At 36.2% G+C, this 23,130-nt stretch overlaps 1 long non-coding RNA gene and 1 pseudogene across 5 annotated transcripts in view; one reads left to right on the top strand and one right to left on the bottom strand.

The window, feature by feature from the left end:
- The window catches only part of LOC120893064 (uncharacterized), a 172,710-nt gene that overhangs the window by 44,343 nt on the left and 105,237 nt on the right, over positions 1 to 23,130 (top strand). The gene's annotated exons all lie outside the window — the stretch shown is intronic.
- On the bottom strand, positions 13,823 to 14,392 carry LOC101957526 (small ribosomal subunit protein eS7 pseudogene; annotated as a pseudogene).

The following is a 23,130-nucleotide window of genomic DNA, read 5'->3' on the forward strand; positions in this document are numbered from 1 at the left end:
TAAAATTACTGTGGAATGCTTCAGAAAGTTCTCAGTAGATCCTCAGTATTAAGTTATTAATTGTCCATTGATTGGCTATATCTATACCAACTAACCACAGCTCTATGGGTAGATGTTTATATTGCCAATTTGGGGGTATCTTAAAATAGTATTGTGGTTAATATATTTATATTCACTTTTTCCTACATTCTGAATGTTTTCCTCAGGACAATTTCCAGAAATGAGATAGATGACTGAGTTGGAAAAATGTATTTTTATGGGTCTTGATCATATATTGCCAGATTGTTTTTCAATTTACAATGCATTGTATGAACACAGTTTCATCAAACTCTAGCCCAAGAATGAATTCTTTTTTTCTTACAGAAAATCTTTAACTCAAAAATATTTGCTAAAAGATAGCACTACATTAAGTGATGTAAATATCTGTTGGAAGATAAAATAATGAAATATGTCCCCAAATTCCCAACCATTCTTAGATGTTGATAGACAAGAAAAAATTACCATGTTGGACACAGGACCTATAGATTGGAGTGAAGAAATATATATATATGTATCAAACCACAGGAACCACAAGAAAATAAGAACTTCTGACGGGGGTCTTCCTGTAGCAGCTTGTTCTGTGCTTGGATTGTTTTTATCAATGTTTACTAAGCTTTCATTTTACAGCTGAGAAAACTTACCAGCATCTGGACGTGTGCATATGAAAACAAATTTGGAAGGAATGGTTATGATAAGAGGATTTACCTTTGAGACTCTGGTGTCACAAAAGCAGCTGGGAATATTAAATGTGTCTTGGTACAACAAGCGTCTTGGAAGTCTTCCCACTGATTTTCCTTTGGGGATCCTGGGAAGAGCTGGGGTGCTTACTTTGACTCAGTGGTGAGGTGTTATCCTGAGATGGTGTGAAGGAGGGAAGAAAAGGGAAATTAAGGGGGAAAGAGTGAAAGCCAGCTTCAGGAGTATGGCTATGAGGTAGAGTAAGCAGAGCTCTGAGTCTCTGTATTGCAAAATGGAACCTTAGTGCTCTCCTATTAAAAGACTCTACTGGGAAGTCCCTGAAGCTCTCAGGATAAAGCCCAAGCTTCTTATTTGTGTGCAAAGCCTTCAGAATTCTGCTCTTCCTTGGGTGAGCACTACCTGACCCTCCTTAAATACGCTGGGTCTTACTGATCCATTTTCAGTCTAGGATTAGTTAACTCTTGCTTTGAGGGCTCTGTACCTGAGGACTCCTCTGCTTTTAGGGACTTTCTCCTTTTTCAACCCTGGGTTGGCTCCTTATACGCCACCTCTTCCAGGACACATTCTCTACCACAAAATACCCAGTCATGTTCCTCTTTTATGGTCCCCTTTTAATGCCTTTGTACATTTTCTTATCAAAATACTTCTTCCATGGATTGGAATTCTCTTTCACTTACCAGTTTCCTCTCTAGGCTGCAAGCTGGCTAGAGAGTAGGAGCTGTGTCCTACTCCATTTTCCATCTCTAGTTCTTAGAATAGTGCTTGCCTCAGAGAAAGTCCTTCATAAATGTTTGTTATTGTGGAAGTCCTGACCCTGGCTGCTTCCTTAGATGCAATGCACTAACAATGAATGCACTAAATGTACAGAGATTAGTATCCCATATATTTGTTTCAATAAATTGCAGGCTGCCTGAATACCAGTGCCACCCTGCTATTTGTGCTGTCTCTGTATCTCCTCTCTCTTTAAGTGTGCTCTCTCTCTCTCTCTCTCTCACACACACACACACACACACACACACACACACACACACACTTGGACACTTGGTTATTCAGCTACATTTTTGAACTAAAATCTTGCCTATAATACTACTTATGCTCAGAAGTATTCTTTTTTTTCAAAAAAAAATGTTTTTAGTTGTACGTGAACACAATACCTTTATTTTATTTATTTATTTTTATGTGGTGCTGAGGATCAAACCCAATGCCTCACACGTGCAAGGCAAGTGCTCTACCACTGAGCTACAACCCCAAGCCTCAGAAGTATTCTTTACACATCCACTCTGCATTAATCCAGAAAGCATGACTTCTAACATAACCTTGGTAAGCAATTGGCATAAACTCAAAAATAACCAATAATGTTCTATCCTCCTTCTATCCTAAGTAGCTGAATTTGGGCATATAAACCCACTGAGAGGTTCCTTAGAACCACTTGGTTGATTGGCAAGTAGGTCAAAGGATATGATTTTATTGTAGTTGGTTCCCAAACTCAGTGAAGACCTGAAGAGATAAACCCAAAATAGATTAAAGATGCAGCCTATTATTTTGGGGATGGCTGTGGCTATTCCCAGAGCCTTGCAAATCATCAATGAAAAATGCAATATACTTTTACAGAATTAAAATGCTTGTTAGGCAAATGGATCAAGTTCAAAGAGTGGCTTTGTTTAGAGCCACCTGGTGACATTTTCTCAGTCCCTGGATAGAAAGCGGGAGCCACTGCTTACCATCTTACCTCCTGCCCTCTTAACCCATGGCTTGTTACATTAAGGTAGAGAAGTTTTATGTGTATAATTTGTGAAGTTCTCTTGAGCAGACAGTGCTATATAAATGTGCAATGCTGTTATTAATAATAAAGGTTGGCTAACCTAAGAATACTGTAGAATTAAAGTAATGAGATTCTATTTTTAGGCAGACTTGCCAATAACATGCAAGTATGATAAGGCTGTGATTTAAAGCTCCCGTTAGCCTTCCACAGCTCTAAAGAGCACATTTTCTGGGCCGCCCGCACATAGTAGTCCGTGCACAGAGCTCTATTAAGGCTAATGGCAGCTTGGCTTGGAATCTGAGCATGGCCAGCTAAAAATAGGCTTCGGTCTTTCAGACCTGGGAGGGTGTCTTACAGACAACCTGCTTTCACAGAATATAGATCGGCCTCTTCAGGCACCTTGCAAACCTGGATCAACTATCTTTGAAATGATCCAAAAAAGCCTCTAGAATGTGCTTTGAAATTTTCATACATCTACAATTATGTGAAGATATAGGATGTGTTTGGGAGACTCTGCTATGTTGGTTTTCAGACAAGAAAAGATATTTCACAGAGGCCTGGGTTCAAAGTGATTCATAACTAGAAAAGGAGTCCCACTCCTCAGGAAAAAAAAAATAATTAGCTCTTTCTCCACTAATGTTCAGGTCAATGCTTTGTCAATAACAGTAACTCTTCTTCACCAATTTAGTGCAGCCTATAAAGATCATTATGACTCATAATTACAGATGCAGATTTATGTCAAAATGCATATATAAATCTCTAGTTCTGGCAATGGGTCACCTCTTATCAGAAAGAAAGATTTGTGTAAGGAGACACTCTCCTTGATCCCTCTGGGTATTTCTCTCTTTCCATTTTGGGGGTAGAATTATAAAGGTTTGCTTTCAATGGCACAAATATGACCCAGGGCACGTTACAGATTCACAGCTGGAGGGAGTAAGGAGCTGACTGGCTGTGGTGGTGGGTGATGGGGGAAGGGTGATAGAGTAGTGGAAATATGCTTTCTGGGGTTATTGTTATCTGGCTAAATGAAAAGCATTTTTTAAATACCTGCCGGCCAGACACTGTCAGTCAGGGCAAAGAGGATTATCTGAACAGAGGGAGATGGGTTTTAAAATGACTGAGGATTGTCAAGGCTAAAGTCTACTGCTTGATTCTGGACACAGGGCAGTTTGTACTGATGTGTTATCAAATTCTGTGCCACCTTAAGTGAGCAAATGAGATGTCAGTTTGGCCTTGCCAAGAACTTTGCATTTTGATGCATTTCCTACTAGGAAATCTGAATTTTTGAAACATCAATGGGCCTCTGGAGAACAAACCTGCCTGACAGTAGGGGAGCAGGATTTTCCAGCATCTGTGGAGAAGGCACCCACCTTCTACGTGTGCTTATGAAACTGCCGAAAAATTGCTGGCTCTTCAATTTATTAACTGCCTCAATGCTGGATTTGCAAGATTACTAGAAGAATGTCCAGAAATTCCACCTTTTTTTCCTGCTTATATATCTCCACAATATATGTCTAGAAAAGACAATAGATATTTAATATGGCAGTTATTGGACAGTGTTAATAATGATGAATAGAAAATTAAACATTCACCCTGTGGCCAAAAATTTCCACTTTTGGAAATATACCCCAAAGGAGCAAGTGCATATGTCTACAAGTGCACTTGTACAAGGACATTCATCATGGTTTTATTTATGACAGCCCAATCCTGGAGACAACCCAGCTGTCCATCAACAGGCAAATTGATAAACTGTCATATATCTATGCATTCAGCAAGATAAATCAACTACTGATGCCCATGTAACATAGATGAATCTAAAAAAATGTTGCATTAAGTGAAAGAAGTCATACACAAAAGAGTCTATACTGTGGGAATCCATTTATATGAATTTCAAGAACAGGTAAAACTAATCCATGAAAACAAATCAGAATACTAGCTACTTCCATGGGACAGAGGGTTATTGACTAGAAAGGTACACAAGGGAACTGTGGGTGATGAAAATGTTTTATATCCTAATCTGGGCAGTGGCTAACATGGTCTATACATATGTAAAAAATTCATTGGGCTGTACTCTTAAGATTTGTGCATTTTACTGTTTGTAAATTATAGCTCAATAAATACAAGCTTAAAAAGCTATGTGAAAAAAATACATGGAGAAAATTCATTTTATATGAGCAATCATGAGCAGACAAAGAAAAGATCATGTAGATATTCTAAAGAGTAAATGAAAATGGATAAATGAAAAAGATATGAATCTTTCACCTCTTCTCACTTTTATCACAAGACATGAAAATGCTGGGATTCAAGTAACTGAAATCATTACGATATGCTTAGGAATTCACTGAGAATTCTTCATAGGTTTATTTTCAGAATGTTCCTCTTAAATTAGGAAATGCTTCATTTACAATTTCTCCTTATTTATATATAAACAGACAGGAGGTAGAAATTTTCAGTTGATTCATCACTTGTCTAAATGAGATCAATTAGTTAATGATACTGTTGTCCTTCACCAAATTTATTTCAAAAATATATTTCATCTTCTTGAATATTTAGATTAATTAAGGTAAGAAGCTATGGTGTTTTTAATGACAAAAAATGATATTAAGTATACATTTCCCATTTTTCCTATGAAACACTTCGGTCTTTTTGCATTTGTCTCATGCCAAAGACTTTCAAGTAAATTTTTAAAAGAGATCTTCATAGGGTACTTGCCACCCTGTGTCACCAATGAAACAAGGAATCTTATTTTTCAAGAATTATCATGAAAGAACTTCCACACGCATCTGCTACTCATTATTCAGTTGACATTTCCATTTCTGGAATTCTAAGGATTTTCTGAAATTGTTAGTGGCGTTTATAAAATGCTTGCTAAATTTCAAAATGGGCCCTAGAGATCACCAACTCCTTCCTCTTCATTTAAGATGAGGAAACCGAGATCAAGGAAGGTTAAGTGACTTGCCTGGGCTTGGCTTCTCTGGCCAACTTCTTGTGTAGAATCTGGATGCCTTCCTTGAACTCCGTGACATCGGTAGGTTTTATGATCAAAGGGTGATCGTTGCTGCATCGTTGTGAGCACGTGCACATTGTGCAGAACGGGGAGTCCAGATAATGATTCTCTAGAGGACCCAAAATAGGGCCCAGTCATGGATTCTGTTCTCAGTCTCTGATTTCCCCACAGTGCAGCCACCCCCTTAGGGTCAACCTGTGTATAAGGTGCCTAGAACTCCAGGAACCAGGACAAGGGACAAAATGTGGCTTGGGACCTGCATTGACTGCGTTCACATCTCCTTTCTCTACTTACCGGCTGTGTAGCTGACTTTCTTGCACTCCAAATGTCAGGTTCCTCATCTGGAAAGTGGGGAATAAAAATATGACCTCACGTAGGGGTTTTATTTTGTTTTTTGTTTTTTGTTTTTTTTTTGGTTAAATTATCTGACATAAATCAGCTTTCCATTTTGGAATTTTAAAAAAGAAAATTATACTCTATCTTTTTGTGGGTTTCCTACTTCCAATTCCTTGCATATGCAGTTCACTGAATGGAATGCCCTCCTCTTTCAGTCATATCCTCTGTCAAATCTGCTCTCAACTCCAGCTCCCTCCCTCATGAACCATACTGTCCTCCACTCAGCCCACATCTGCTAGATTTTCCATTGCATGCATAGCACACATTTTAGCACCTATTCTTTTGGTCTTATAATATCCTTCAAGTATTTTATATGATATAAGCCCTCAGCAGACAAGAACTGCATACAGGATTTCTTTTGTATCTTTAACAGAATCTAGTATAGCAATGGGGCATGGAGCAAATGTTTGAAAGCATTGTAAAAAAAAAAAAAAAGAATGAAAAGGGAGCAATTTCAAAATATTAAACATTGACCTGAATGATGGCTGGTGAACCACTTCAATGGTGATATTCTATAATATCGTATTTTAAGATATATTTTACAGAGCAAAGAGCACAATTGTCCCCCACCCTCCTCACAAACAAACAAACCCACCCAAACAAACAAGAAGCAAGAAAAAAAATAAAAGCAAAATCCTTGTCTGGAGTGGAGTTGTGATTTTCACTATAATCCTAATTCTGAAAACTGGGTGTTTCCTTTCAGTTTTTTTTTTTTTTTTTTGGAGTATGTGCAATGTAGCATCAACACCAAAACCTTGCTTTGAATTTATGTGTCAGATAAGGATTCAAGGCCAAGAAGAAACTATGAAAATTATCTTTAAGTAACAGAGCCATCAGGACATACATTTCCACAATAAAACCCATTATTTTTGTAGAATTAAAATTCAATAATAAAAATACAATATTTACATTTATGGTATTGATTTTATATATAGTTACATTAGAAATACACACACATCAGAAAATAGAGATTGCTTTGGCAAAAGCTTTTAAGAAAAAATTCTTAAGTCTTGGGCTTTTATGCTAAAACTGTATTTTAGCTTCTCTTTTTGGTCTTAGGATTCCCTGGCATCCATTTCACAAAAGATCTTTCTCAAGTAGAGTTAAGAATGTAGAATTCTTTGCCCGACATGGAGGTGTACACCCATAATCCCAGCTGTTTGGGAGGCTGAGGAAGGAGGAACACACATTTGAGGCCAGCCTGGGCAACTTAGCAAGAGCCTGTCTCAAAATAAAATTTCAAAAAAAGGGCTGGGAATATAGCTCAGTGGTGAAGTGTCCCTGGGTTCAATCCCCAGACTCAAAAAAAAAAAAAAAAAATAGAATGTAGAACTGTGTTGGGACATGGCCATTTCCACTACAACTTTAACCTTCTCAAGGCCTTGGTCCAATTTTGTGATTTATTTAAACAATAAGTATTTTTCCCAGTTAATGTGAGTTTATTGCTCACCTTAGGCATCTGAATTTTAATTTTTGCATAATTCCTAGGTAGTGCCAAATATCCTTAGTGACAGAAGAAACAAAGCCCTTACTGGGACACCACTCTGTAGAAAGCCTTGCTAACCCATTTGTTCATTTAGGGTGCCAAAATTTGGCTGCAATTATGTTAGAAAAAGGTGTGCACATTTACATAGCTGTGTAACTATAATTTAAAGGGTACTTCTGGTGTTTTCTTATTATTAATTTTTAATTGATAAATAAAAATGGTATATATTTATGGTGTACAAGTCGATGTTTTCAAAATACATATACATTGTAAAATGGCTCAGTTAAGATAACTAACATAAGTGTTACTTCACATATGTGTTATTTTTTGTAGTAAGAATACTTAAGATCCACTCTGTTAGCACTTTTCAAGTATACAAGTCAACATTATTAACTACTGTCACCATTTTGTAAATAGATCTCTTGAACTTATTCCTCTTTACTAAAATTCTATATCCTTTGGCTAACATTTCCCCAATCCCTTTCTGTCACCCTCAGGCCCCAATAACCACTATTCTACTTTCTGTTATGAGTCACACTTTTTTTTTTAAGTCCACATATAAGTGAGATCACTTTATTTTTATGTGCCTGGCTTATTTTGCTTAAAATAATGTCTTCTGGATTCTTCCATGTTGCCACAAATGACAGGATTTCCTTCTTTTAAATGCCATGTGTATATATAGCACATTTTTTTGTTCATTGATAGACATCTAGGTTCAATCCCCATCTTGGCTATTATGAACAATGCTGAAATAAACATGGGAGAGCAGATGTTTCTTTGACACATCAATTTGTTTCCTTTGAACATCTACCAAGAAATGGGATCGCAGGATCACATGGTAGTCCCATTTTGAATTTTCTGGTATTATCTTCAAATTTTTTATTTCTCCAACTACTCAACAACTATTGATGTCAGCTATGTACCACTATGGGATACAGCAAAGACCACCAACCCTGCCATCATGGAGCTCAACTGTAAGGTCTTTTTTTTTCTTTGAGCCTCTTGGACCTTTCCTTCTGTGCCTTAGTTCCCACCATAAGGTTTTTGACAATAGGAGCAGATAGCTCTCTGCATGCCTATGGTCAGAATGGGTTTTAGTTTTAGCATTATTTGTTTTAGGCTATATTATATTTAGGCTATATACATGTCTCACCTTCAAAATGTAACTAAAATATATATTGATTATTTTTTAGAATCTAATATCATTTCTCTCTTTAGAGCTGTCGTAGAAGATGAATCTTCTCAATAAAGTGTGTAATAGTAATCAACTTTTTTGAATGAATAAAATTGGAATTATTTCAATTTACAGTATATGCCCTAATGTCTGTGGAATTTGAACAATCAGTTAATGGATTTATAGGTTCATTAATGTTTTACAGAAGCTAGTTTTGTTCTTGGTAAATTGTCTTTTACTTTTTTCATGTTCAAAAATATAATTTATTTGTTTTGCCATTCAACCCAGGGATGTTTCTCTTTGCTATTGTAGAAAATGCTAATAGTAGTATATTTAGACTTAATATGTCATAGTAGGGACCTATATGTTCACATGCAAATGATGAATATAAAGCTCACAGCTAGGTTTTTGACTCTCAGCAAGGATGGTTAATAAATAAGTTTGTGGTTTAGTTTCAGACCTAAATTGGTAAGCAGAAGTAAGAATATCCTAAAGTGTTAATTATTCTTTTAGGTAATAATGCTTTGTTGAAGAATTGGGAAGGTGGTGTAGTGATCAAAATTAAGTGGAATTTCTCTGTTACAAAAGAAGCTATTCAGAATTGTTAATGATATATTCATCTCTGAAGCCATAGTGATATTAGCAGAAAATGGAGAAATCTTTGCTAATAGACCAGTTTCAAAAAATAAGGAGTGCACAAGCCCATTCCTGTTTTAAATGGCAGTTTTTCAAAGCACTACTTATGATTACCCCACACTATGCCAACTCTAAAGAGGTTGTTCCTATCATACATATGCATTCCATGGCAAAGAGCTATGTGGGAACTTGATCTGAAGCAAAGAACAGTTGAGAAGTCATGAATTGCAATTGTGAATATAAGTTATGGATTATAGCTAAAATTTAGCTCAGTTCATATTTGTGAATCTGAAGTAGATTTCAGAATGTATCTCTATATTCCATACAAATGTTCCAAAGACTTTCTTTTATTTCTTGGAGTTCATAGCAAGATGAGTCCCTTTATTGGTTATGGGATTCAACGAAATGAAAATAGTAAAATAAAATAATTAAAAATAATAAAACAGTAGCATCATAGAATTCTTTTCATTTGTCAAACATATACAAAGTACAAACATTATTTGTTAATTTTTTAACCCTTTGAGACTAACACATTTTAGTACCTTTTTAACATCTAGGGAAACTGAGGCAAGGAGAGGTCAAAAACTTGTCTAAGCTCCCATAGTCAGTATTTGGAGTGGGACTCCATAGCCTATACCTTTAGCCATCTTTTTACAATGCCTCTCGGGCTTTAACAAAAGAAAAGGAAATTCTGTATCATTCTTTTTTATCTCATGCTGTTTATTCAAAGGTCAGATTCACATCTCTTCCAGACAGACATTTTGTGGTTCCTTTTGGAAGATGGCTCATGATTCTTTTCAAAGATCTCTTTGACTTAAGGCACTCATATCCAACTTTGAAAGTTGCCCCATCTGAGTAGCTTGAAATTATCTGGTGCTTACTTACAACCTTTTTAGTAAATGCCCTTCTGGCTTGGGGTAGCTTTGGTATTTCATATTTAGTAAAAGTGTCTGCTACCTGCCCTTAGAAAATATCTTGGTTTTATGTCTCCCAGACTGCTTGTTGCTAAAGGCAAAATGTGAAATGGAGAGTGCTGGAATTGCACTGCGCTGTAGAAATTAGGTGCAACTACTACATTAAAAGCAATGGCAGGTGCCGTAAATCTGAACTTTGTTTGGAGGGAGAAAAAGAATAAAAGTAAAACATGTGACAGGATAGGCTGCAAATTGCCAGGGTGAAGACAGTTTTCCTAAAGAAACAATTAAACCTTTCTATAAAGAAATCTTGTTTTATTTTGAACTGCACTTCAAATGTGAAGGTATAACAGGTTTCTAAACAATCCTTCAGTCAGTTTTTTCAAAGACATTTCATCTCTTTCAAAGCTCTTTCAATTTCTTCATCACACACACACACACACACACAAACACACACTCATATACACATATGTGTATATGAAGAACATCAATAATTACATGAATAACCCTAAATATCATGATACAGAAATACCATTAACATTTTAGTATATATATTTCCAATATTTCTTTTACACATGAACTTTTAAATTAATTATTGTGGTTTTATTAGTGCATAAAAATTGCACAGAATAGTGAGGTTTATTGTGACATATTTATATATGCATATAGCATAATTTGCTCCATTTCAGTAGTTCTAGTAGTTCTCTTTTCCTTCCTTTCCTCCCTCTCTCTGATTCCCTTCCTCTACTGGTCTCCCTTTCATTTAATTTTTATATTGATATGTTATAATTATGTATTATAATACATAAATGTGGGATTCATTATGATATATTCATACCTGCACACAGTATAATTTGGTCACTTTTGCTCCCTTGTACTTTCCTTTTCCCTCCCTTCTACCTTGGACCCTTCCTCTACTCTCCCCCTATTTCTGCAAGAGATTTTTAATTTTAATCCCCCCTCCCCCACATAAAACTTTGACTGCGTATTTCACTTAGCATGAGGTTCTTCAGTTCCATCCATTTGCAGCACAATGTCATTCTGTTTCATGGCTGAGTAGAACTCCCTCAACACACTTTTTAATATAATCTATTCTTTTCACTTATCAATTTATCACAGAATCATTTCAAATTATTAGTCTTTGACAGCTTTGTTTTTAATGATGGTTCAGTATTCTGTGTGTGATTTTTATCATATCTTAAACTAGGATGGTGGAAATTGAGGTTTTCCCAACTTTTACATTGTTACAAGCAATGCTGCAATGAACATTCTTTTGTAACAAAATCACATGATATAGTCATGATTATTTTTCTTAGGATAAATTTTTAGAACTGGAATGATAACACCCAGGGTTTGAAAAATACACTGCCTAATGGCTCCTCCAGAGTGATGTCAATTTACACTCATAAGACATGGCGTTTTTGATCTTTCTTTTGAGGATTTTGGATGAGCTGTATTTCGCTACCAGTAAAGCAGGGTCCCTCTTTATCTGTTCAATTGGACCCTGAATAAACTGAGACAGTTTCAGTCCCCTTTCCTTTCATTTCTATCTCTATCTCCGCTGCAAGCCTTGCTCTGTTGCATTTTGGTAAGGTTAGCGTAAAAGACAGAAATGGTAGGGGAGCAGAGCAGGAGCCCAGTGAACACATTGTTCTAAAGCAGACTTGTGGGGATGGTGCTTTCCTTGTGACAGGGGAAAACAGCTGCTCCTTATTTCCTTTCATTTTCTGTAGTAGCCGGCATTTGGAACACTATATTGTGATGCATGAAAGGAAACAAACAGATCCTGTTGGGTGGTTCTGGTGCTCAGCGCATCCTTTGCATGGTAGCTGGAGATCCCCCTCTGCAAGATTCTGTTCTCATCAGTGGTCAAGAGTGGCTTGCTGAAGGAAGGGAGTGACTCTGGTCACTGTATTTAGGAATGGAGCTGGTCTCCTGGAGGCGGGCTATCTTCTCTTACCTCTTAAAGGATGATTTGGGCGGCGGGGAAATGAAGTCTTGATTTTTCCTTTTCAGAAAACACTTGGAATGGTCAATCACATTTCCCCAACCCCTTGTTTATCATGTACTCAGAAAATAGGGAAAAGTGAACTCTGAAAGAGCAATCTCAAATATAAGAAAATGAAGAAATACTGTGTTCATTCAAATAAGAGGAGTCCGTTTTGGATAAGCATAGTGTTATTTTATAGTACCAACCCTTCATTATCCAATTGTGTCTACATCATGACACTACAGGCCAGACTGCTTTAATTCTACATAATTTACTTGTGGAGTCGCATGGAACAGAAATACTGTTTCCATTTCTTCTTGTGAACAAGTACAATAAGTAATTTAGTATGGAATGTCCTGGGGATTAGACCAGTTGAGCTGCCTTGCTTCATTGACTACAAGGAAGACAGTTGAGCTCTAATAATAAAACATCTTAGCAAACAGTGTAGTTAAAGAAAAAGTACATTTTATAACCCAAAGATGAACCCAAGTATTGGCTATATTCCTCCAAAGTAGTTGACAGAAATGGGCTTAGTTCAAGCTACCAGAGTTGTCATGCATTAATCTTAAGGACAACTAGAGGCCAGTTAGCCTATGGATTGAGTGTAAATGTGCAAAAAGTGGATTGGCTCAACATCATTTCAAACTGAATTATTCAAAGGAATGCTTGTATTATATCATTTCTTTATAAAATAAATTGGGATGCTGAATTATACTGTATTCTAAATGTAACCTTTTCCCAAATCCCTCAATTCAGAATAGTTTATTGCAGGTCATACCTCTTTTTAACCAGATCAATATAACTCCCAGATTCCACGGCAAGCTTTAGTAACATGTATAATCAGTGTATCTTTATTTTAACTTGCTGTCTCATCATCCCAGTGTGTTCTCAACACAAGAGCCTTTACGGATGTCATATTTTAGCAGTGGCAGAGCTTTATCAAGACATCAAAGCCACCACCCACTCTTCTGGGAGAAAAGACTTGGGAGCTGCAAAACACTCTAACATGAATTCGATAACATCACTAGTATGTTACCTTCAGACCATGACTAGGCCAACAAACAACCTCTCTCAGTAGGCCTGTGCTTTTGAGGATGGCAGCCAGCCAGCCTACACATTGAGATACAAAGGAAGCAGCTTTCCAATAAGGAAATGTGAAGCCCTCCTTCTACCAGTCTTGGAGGTAGATATAATGATAGACAGAAAAGCAGTTTAATGTTTTTGTTTTTGTTTTTTGTTTGTTTGTTTGTTTGGTTTTGGCTAAACAAAGTTTCTCTGACTGTCTGAAATGATGGAAAACATTTCTGAACTCTATCCAGAAGTATAAAAGCCCAATACAGAGACTTATGCAATACAATGATTCTCAAACTCTGATACCCTTAAAGGGTTTGGAGTTTGGTTGAGGTGCTACAGGAGGTGCTGGAGGTTGGAGAGTCCCCTCCTACACCCAGAGCAGCCTTGCTTTGATCAGAGCCTTGCCTTGACCCTCTAAGTGCTCACTTAAAATAAGATCTTCTTAACAATAACCATAGTGCTAGCAATAATAGAAAAGTCCCAGTATAACTGTAAAAATGTGTTCTAATAATGATTAAAATTTGACGAGAATGTTAACTCAATCATAGATACTAGGTATTGAAAGATGTTCCAATTCTATTACAGATTATTTTTATTTCTTTATTTTTTAAAAATGTGAATGGTACTTCACTGAGTCATTTTTGTTTACAGTTGAAACTTTAGGAATTCAAAATTAGCTTTCTTGCCTGTAAGTTTCTATAGAGACACCAGAAAAAGTTTCAACCTTGAGTCCCATCTTGCTCCACTGTGCTGTGTCCAAATAAACTTTCACGCCAAACTGTCATCCAGCTTCTTCTACTCACAATTCCCTGGGGGAAGACCAAGTCCTCAAGGATTACATTTTGAATGGCTGTCAGAGTGCCACTCCTGGGACCCTTTTAATATGGCTTTACTTTTTATATGGCTTTTTTGAGTTTGCTTAGGCAGGATTCTCTGAGCAATAAAGATCACATGCTTCCCACTGAAATTTTCCCCAAATCATGTACTAGCTGGACTTGGGTATTTGGGAAAGATTACAGTTGAGGAACTTAGGATAACAATTATAGCTTTCTGACGGCCACCAACTTCAATCTACCTGGCTTTTGTGATGTTCACCTCTCATGGCTGAGCCCTGAGCTCCAAGTTCAACTCCAGAAATGCCTGGGAGATGCCACATTTGAACTCATCCAGTTTCTCATCTTTGGGCTTCACAATCTTGGTGCTCAAGCTGAACATGGCCTTCTCTGTGAAGTGCTGGTTTAGGAAGAGGCCCAGCTCTGGTGAGAGCTTAAAGTCTCTATATTCTATTTTTAGAAAGCAAGATGAGAGAACTCCTGGGCCTAGAATCTACTTTGTGCTTAATAATCATGAAACAAGTGAATAAGTGAATGGGAGAGAGAGAGATATGACTGTTAGCCCACTGGTTTAAAATACAGATTCAAATCCTGATTTCTTCACAGAATTTGGGTTTGTATGTTTTTTGTTGTTGTTGCTGTTGTTTTTTCCCCTGAGCTTCTATTTCTCAAACTGTGTATGAAGAGTTTAAACTAGATAAGTTTTGAGATCTCATCCGCCTCTGCAAAGAGTTATGACCAGGAAAATATACTGTGTTGGAAGGAATTTTAAAGGGAAGTAACAAGTTTTATATACTGAAGGTCAGATAGGTCAGTAAAAAGTGAGCTACCAGTAGCATCTACATTACCCAGCACAACTGACCTAAAAGCAGCTTATCACTTTGTTCTTCACTAGCAATTTCATATACATCCTCAGAACACCTCATTCAGGCCATTTCATAAATGACAAGACTAAGGTTCTGCAAGTTAAATAATTTTCAGAATGCCACCGAAAGGCAGAGCTGTTTGGAAACTGAGTCTTGAGACTCCGTCACCCCATGGACTCAAATATATAGGAAGGAGAGAGGGAAAGACAAAGTGACAGGATTCCACAGAGTTGGTTTGGCCCAGTTCTCGTTCCCTGAAAAGGAGCCCCATAACCTAAGTCTCATAATTTCCGATCCAGAGTTTCATGCATGAAACTTTACTGCCTCTTGAAAGGTGAATGAGTAGATTTGATTCACTGGAAGTCAGAAACAGCTTTTTAAACATTTGGGAATCAGGGTAGGTAGTTAGTCTGCCTTGTAAAATTTTCTTATGGATGTCACCATTAGAAAAATTTATCTTACCTTAGTAGAGTGCAAAGCTTATTCAAACCCATCACATCTTCAGATTCAGGCATTGTTAGTTGAGAGATTCTACATTAATCCTTGCTGCATCTTAATTCATGAGATCTTGGAAAGTAGTGATTTGCTTTGCTCTCACCAGATTTCATCCATGAAAAACAGGTCACCTAGATGTCACATTTTATGAGGTTATTTATACCTCCTTTCGCTTTTGGACTTCAGTTTTACAGATTACTTTTTTCTCTCTAGATTCCTGAGAGGAGATCAGAGTACTGAATTTTGTTTATTGAAAAAATTGGCATCTGGAAATCCTGAGTAAACAAAAGTACAGAATATGAAATATTGAAATACTTTAGCCATGAAAAGGTAACTTCTAATTTTACAATATTAATCAGGAGAAATTTAACATGTAAAATGTTCTTTATTTTCTAGTTTATTTATAAACAAATGTAACCTATTCTTGTAACTTTCAGAATCACCTTATTATGTTTTCATAATCTTATATATGTGTATGTGTATATAAAAATATTCATATGCACACACATATTCCAGCACAATGATCAATTCTGATTCTTTTTGTAGAAAAGGGCCAGTAAGTGCAGTTTCTATGCATATGGAGAAGATAACTTCCTACAGTATCAAAGAAAGTTAACAAATAGCAACTATATGTCCATTAACATACTAATAACTATAAGTTCTAGTTTGTCCTAATTATTTCTAATAATCTCTGGGGAGACTAATATCTTTTAAAAGTATGTATGTGTTGATGATAGAAAGCAGGTTGAAAAGTACTGATTTATTATAACCCTTCATTAAGGTTAAAAGCATTCCAGTGAGATGAAGACATCTGCCTTGTATTTTCACATTGCAGAAGAGAAGTTAAGGACAGGAAGAACAAAAAGAAAGAAAACAATGTTTCAAGTTGAATTCAAGCCAGGTTTGAAGAAAACAATTCTTGCCTCATATCCTAAAAGTTCTCAAGAAAATTCCCCATATCCATGACTATCACTTATTATTATTGCTACCAAGTGTATTTAACACTGTGTATTAGCTATGAAAATTAGCTATATGCCCTGAAGTTATTTTTCAAAGTTTTACACACAGTTAATCAACACATGTATCTCTGTCTCTCACAGTGTTTTATTTCTTTAAAAAAATCAACCAAGAAAGCTACTACTGGAGAGAATTAAGATGAGTTAATTATGCAAGGATTGAAAAATAATTTTTGAACTTGGACATTTCTTTCCTCTTCTTTAAAAGGTAGGACTGGCTAAGGTTGGCAATTATAGGGTGTAGTGAATTGTCACTTGATATCTTGGAAATCAAAGGAAAGGGCCACTGGAGAGAGGCTGAACTGAGCTGTTACTGGATTTTTATCTCTCTAAATGAGTGCTACTGACAGGAACCATATGTGTTACTTAGTATAGCTGAGGAAGAGAACATGGGTGGTTTTCCAAGGAGCTGTGACCTGCCTGTGTATGCATGTCTACCTGTGAGCCCATGGACAAATCTGATGTATTTATGATGTTTAATAAACACTTAGAGCCACATGTGAGCTTGGGGACTGTGTTTCTCTCCTTTAAAGGATTATATGTGAATATCCAGGTTGATTTTGCCTTAGAATTAAAAATCAATCTTTCTACTTAGTAGTGTTTGTCACTGCACAAAAACATTCATGAAAGTGCAAGGCCCCTTTTGAAATGACAGAAGAAAGATGAAGTAGTTCCCAATTAAGCTTGTATTTAGCCCAGTTGAAAATAAGAAATACCCTGAGCAGAGCTGAGCTCTCAAAACACTAAGTTAAGGATTTCACTTAAGTAATCAAATGCATTTAGTTTATATTATGGTATCAGGGTTCTTGAATGACAGGCATTTACCCAGGAAAAGCAGACAGAAGTGATATTTTAACTTGTATTTTGTGGTTTATCTTTTTCTATATTTTTACTTGTAACTTACTTATATCATTATATGTGAAGCCAGTTTCTTAATGAAAGTACATAGTTGGGGGCGCAGGTAGGGTCATGATAAAAAATCCTTTCTGCTAATCTTTGCTTTGAATGATGTGTATAGACAATTTATATCTAACATAATTATTGAAATATTTAGATTTAGGTCTGTTTTTCTTTTATGTTTGTTCCTTCTTTTCTAATCATATTTATACATTTTCTTGCCTTCTTTTGGATTATATGAACAATTTTTTAGAATTTTATTTTGGTTTATTGTGATTTTGACTGTGTCTCTATATAGTCAAGTGTTTTTTAATCATTTCTCTACAAATTGTATAATATATCTAAGTTTTTATAATCTACTTAGAATCAATGTTTTACCATTTTGAGTGAATGTAGAAAACATACCACCATATTGATCCATTTCTACTCTTCTCCTGTGAAGTTAGAGTTGTTATGTACATACATTAAAGCCCTACCAGACAATGTTATATTGCTTTCCTCTTCAACTTTTTGACATCTTCTTTTAGAATAAGAGAGTACATAATACCATGCATTGCTATTTCTGTTGCATTCCCTTTGTTCTTGATGTTAAACTTCTTCAGCAATGAATTGTCTTAGTTTTCCTTCATCTAAGAATGTTTCACCATCATTCCTGAAGGATATTTTTCCTAGATAGAGAATTCTGTGTTGATAGTTCTTTTCATTCAACACTTGAAAACCTTTATGCCACTTCCCTTATTTCTTTTCTTTTCTTTCTTTCCTTCTTCTTTTTCTCTCTTTCTTTTTTCTTTTAGCAACATACTCTTTCTTCTCTTATAAATTTTGAGGCATAGTGTCCATAATAACTTAGGTTTTAAAAGGAAGTTTTCAGATTTAAGTCCTAAATCCCTTGATGTTAAAAGGAATGTCATGCTTAAGTAATGAACAAGCATCATAAAACAACAGAGGCATGACTGTATAGTTATTCAGATACCTGCCAAAGACATGCATACAACTCTAAAATTTGAGACCTATTTACACAGTGGTTCCACAACAGATTATTATATAATACTATAATGTGGATTTTTTTAGTTCACAAATGTTTCTCCTGTTTGTATGTACATGTATATACAAATGCCCCCTACACCCAATGTATAACCTTATTTCCAAAACTGATCTGTTTGGAATTATATTTTCCTAAAACAGTGATTCTTAGACTTTAATATAACTAACCTTCAGAGGTGTTGATTCAGTAATTCTGGGATAGAATCCAAAACTTTACATTTCAAATAAGATGATACCAGATAATGTCACTGTTGCTGGTTTTAAACTAAAATTTGAGAATAACTACCATAGGGAATAGGCAGAGCACCCCAGAATTTGACTGGTGACTCATCAAAAGACATAAACTGAAAAGTAAATTGGAATTTATGACTTTCTACCAACTTTGTGAGATTTTATCAAAAGACAAATTCATGTGACCTTGAATTGATTTCATATAACAATTATTTTAAAGTTCTTCTGAAAGCAAATATTTTTTCATTCAATTGCTAATATATATATACATATACACACACATATACAGTTTATACACATGAACACATACATAGTATATTCATACTATTATTATAAGTTGAAATTAGAATAATTCAATCAAATAAATTATGTGGTTTCTCCAGTGTTAAAAACTTTATAACTTGCAATCATCTTAATTGTTTCTCACACATTTAAATTTAACTTTCTTTTAATCTAGAGTGGACCTTGGCAAATTATAGCTTGGGGACCAAATATACCCCATGGCCCATTTTTGTATGGTCAGTAAGTTAAGAATGGTTGTCACATTTTTTAAATGTAAAGAGAAGGAAGAAAAAGACAGCATAACAATTGTCTGTGGTCCTCAAAGCATAGAATGTTTAAATGTCAGATAGCCCTTGTTCATATCCTGACTCTACTTACCATTTTGTGTAGCTTTGAAATAGACACAAACTTTTTGTGTATTCATATCCTCATCTACAAAATGTAGATGATGAAAGTCCCTAACTTAGGACTAGAGTGCAAATTAATTAGTTAATACATGAAGTGCTTAGAATAGCACCTGGCATATCATTAGCATAGATTAGACATGAGGCACTGTTGACATGGGTGGAGTACCGTGTATACATTAAAAGTAAAATTTGACTATGCATTCATAAAAGCATATATAAATATTTCTGTTTGATATTAAGTGAGAAAAGCAAAGCACAAAATGAACTGATATTTTGTAGAATAAGTAAAACAAAAAGCCTATGTGCTAGAAAAGAAACAAAGGAAGGAAATACTGCCACTTATTAGGAGTGGCCATGCTAGTTTGATGGAACTGTGTATGGTTTTCCTTCTTCCACCTTTCTATATTTTCCAAATTTCCTAAAATGCACTATGAGTTCTAGCTTAGCCGCAATACCTCAGGAGGAACTTACGCCTTTGCCAAGGTGCTTATCTCCTAGATAGGATAACAAGATGAGCTAAGGCTGCAGCGGCCACCATAACTCTGCCAGTATTTATTTTGGTCTCTGGAAGTCAGGCCCTTCACATTCTTTGTACATAGTTGTATTTAATTAGGACTCAAGCTAGCCATAAAGTGTGCATTAATTGTCTGTTATTTCATAAATGATGGCCAAAATAACAGCCTTTGATAGGAACAGTTTGGGGGTGAGCACCACTTGGTCTGTTCATCTTCCAAGGCTCCCTGCCCCAAGCAAGAGATTTCTATTTGTTATCTCCTTTTATCCTGGAGAATTACTAATCCTGCACTACCATATTAAGTACCAATTAAGCAGAGATTTGTCATTCCTGCTCGAGAACATTGAGCTGGGCTGTGGCTGCATATTTCACAGACTTCTGACAGAAATTATTTTAATTAGACTGCTGCTAGCAGCATTTAAAATAGTCTGTATGGCCAGAGAGAGGAAGAATGGTTCCTCAGTCAGATAATTTACTTATTTTTCTTTTTCACTCACCATAAATCTTAGAGTTGAGGTTATTAAGCCTCTGGAGGGGGAAGGGGATCGTCAGGGAAAGAAATCAGCTAAACTTTATCTTACTTTAAATACCAGAAAAGAAAAATCTCCCACAGATTTACTGGAAAGAAAAAAAAAAACTTTTAAAAGAAAAATGTGTTCAAACAAAATCTGACAGGATATTTTTACATTCTGAATGTCTAACATGTTTAAACAATAAGGAGGATATGTGCACCTTTTACATATAATTAAGGTGGGCTCTTTTCTTTTTATTTTTGTTCTGTTCCCCCAAATTGAAGTCATTACTTGGCAATTATTAGGTTACTCTGACTCTAAAAAGCAAAGTAAATAACTTACTAAATTGAATACCACATTTAGTAAACCTTGATTAAAAGCACAAGTTTTACAGGGATACATTTTATTTTATGAATTCATTTCCTAAGATGAGAAATTGGATGGATGCAAGCATTTATCTTCTTTTAAAATTCTTTAATAAGGATTTATCCTTTCACTTTCAGAATTTCTGATCAATACATAATTGGAATATTATTTGGAGTTCCTTATTTGCCAAGCATTCTGATTTATTTAATCAAATCAAATTTATTTGAGTACATATTTTAAAAGCATGTTCTATAATATTTGACCATCAAAATGCACATTTTTCCTTTGAGTTCCTCACTCACACATATGATCTAATCCTCCCTTTAGGAAGTAGCCACAACCCTATCATTTTATTTATAATTGGAATTTTAGTGCTTTGTGGCTTACTTGAATAGTTTTTCCCCATGAAAGCCAAAAATTTCTAAAATACAAGATGAATTCAAAGACTGTAGGTACCACCCTGATCATTGAAAATAATAAAATGAGCATCACATGATTAAAGGGAACATTGGGAGAATGGAGTTGCTTTGGATGTGACACTAGAAACACTGGCCATAGATACTCAGTAGACTTCAGTAAATCACAAAGGGGGTTTATAATCTCTGTTCAGTCTCCACTCAGACTATTTCCACTATTTGTTAATTTTTTTTCCTTAAAGAGGGGATAGAAGACATGATTGCATTTCTTAACATAAAGGTTTAGAAATGGTAGAGTGTGTAATTCTGTTGGAGAACTGCTAAATATGCAGTTAGAACCGCTATTGAACTGTGAATGAATGGAATGGGTTAGGGGAGAAGAGATAGTGGACACACCCACCACAGCTGGTGTGGGAGGGAGCCTGCCCATGTGAAGGTTCCAGGTGCTGTCCATGCTCCCACATGGAGGCTGTGCAATCCCAAGATGAATTTCTGCTTTGCTTTATAAGGAGCCATTCTCTTCTTGTTGATATATGTTCTATCTGGTATCTTCTAAAACAGACCAAGTTTATCTATGTTGAAAGTCTGTTGTGGCAGGTCTCATTCCTTAATGATCATCCAAATGTCTTAGGAAATGATTTAGCAGCTGCCCTATCTCCCATTCTGCTCCACATTTACCTTCACCATGTGTAGTTTCGTGTGGCCCTTGAGACTAAACAATGAGCCATAGGTGCTAAAACAACCTTCTATCAGGTGTGCTGCCACCATGAATTCAAGAACAAACCCTTAGGTTTCTCCTGAATTACTCTCAGATTTATGGGAGTCAAACCTTGAGGCTGAGTTTCTAGTCCATTGTTTCTTAAGTATGCCTCCGAAAATAACAGCAGCAACATCAACTGGAAACTTATTAGAAAAGTTTTAAAAATTATTCAAGCATTATAATTATACATAATAATGGGATTCATTATGCCATATTCATGCATGAACATAATATAATTTGATCAATCTTATTCCCCAATACCTTCTCTTTCCCTCTCCATCTCTCTCTAATGATCTCTATTCTATTGATCTGTCTTTTATTATTATTATTATTATTTTAACTACTGATATATATATATATATATATATATATATATATAGAGAGAGAGAGAGAGAGAGAGATATTCATACATGAACATAGAATAATTTGATAAGTTCTGTTTTCCAGTACTTCTCCATGTACTCTTCTCTCTTCCCTCCCCTCTTGCCGCAGCCCGGCTGGCTGGGCAAAATAACCAGGCGGTGACGAACAACTTGTGTACATTGATACAGCAGGAGTGGGAGCCCTTTATTGTAGGACAACAGAAGTATTTATACATTCCACACAGCTTATCTTAATTAACATAAACTAGATACAGCAGTCAACCAATAAGGAATCTCCACACTTAATGGCTCTCTGGCGCCACCTCACAAACCACTCCCCCTGGCAAAATGCCAGGCGCCATCCTGACTTGTTTACAGACTCTAACATTTCCCCCTTTTGTTTAAAATTTAAATGGTGACCATAGTGGTTTTTATACAAACACCACAAACAATCTGCTACAAGCAGAAGGGGAGGATACAAAATGCCACAATACCAAGCCAATTGATGGCTCCATGCAAGAAGCCCTTGGAAAAAATACCAGCAATGACACCGTTAGCAAAGATACTGAGTTACAATTTGTTGTAGATTACAGTTTGTTGTCTCAGTCCAGGTAAAGCAGTGTCTCAATAGATTAACTCACAGTCCTGGTAAATCATAGTCCAGGTAAGTTCTGTAGGCAGCTAGCTTGAGCCGAAGTCTCGTCCAGTTTTCAGCAACACTGGAAATTCTTCCATCCTCGTCCTCACCGGCACTGGGACGAAGGAAGGCAGGAACTAGCTTCCAGGTGTGGGAGAACCATTGTAGTTACTGGCCTTGGAAACGATCAAACTCGATCAAACTTCAGGGACTCTGGCCGTCTTCCGCCTGCAGCGTCCCGGGCAGCCCCAGATGGTCCTGGGGAGAGTCCAGGGAGTGTCCCAGACTCTCAGAGAGAGTCCCAGGGAGCGTCCC

Source organism: Ictidomys tridecemlineatus, chromosome 7, assembly GCF_052094955.1.
Source record: "Ictidomys tridecemlineatus isolate mIctTri1 chromosome 7, mIctTri1.hap1, whole genome shotgun sequence".
Classification (NCBI taxonomy): Eukaryota; Metazoa; Chordata; class Mammalia; order Rodentia; family Sciuridae; genus Ictidomys; species Ictidomys tridecemlineatus.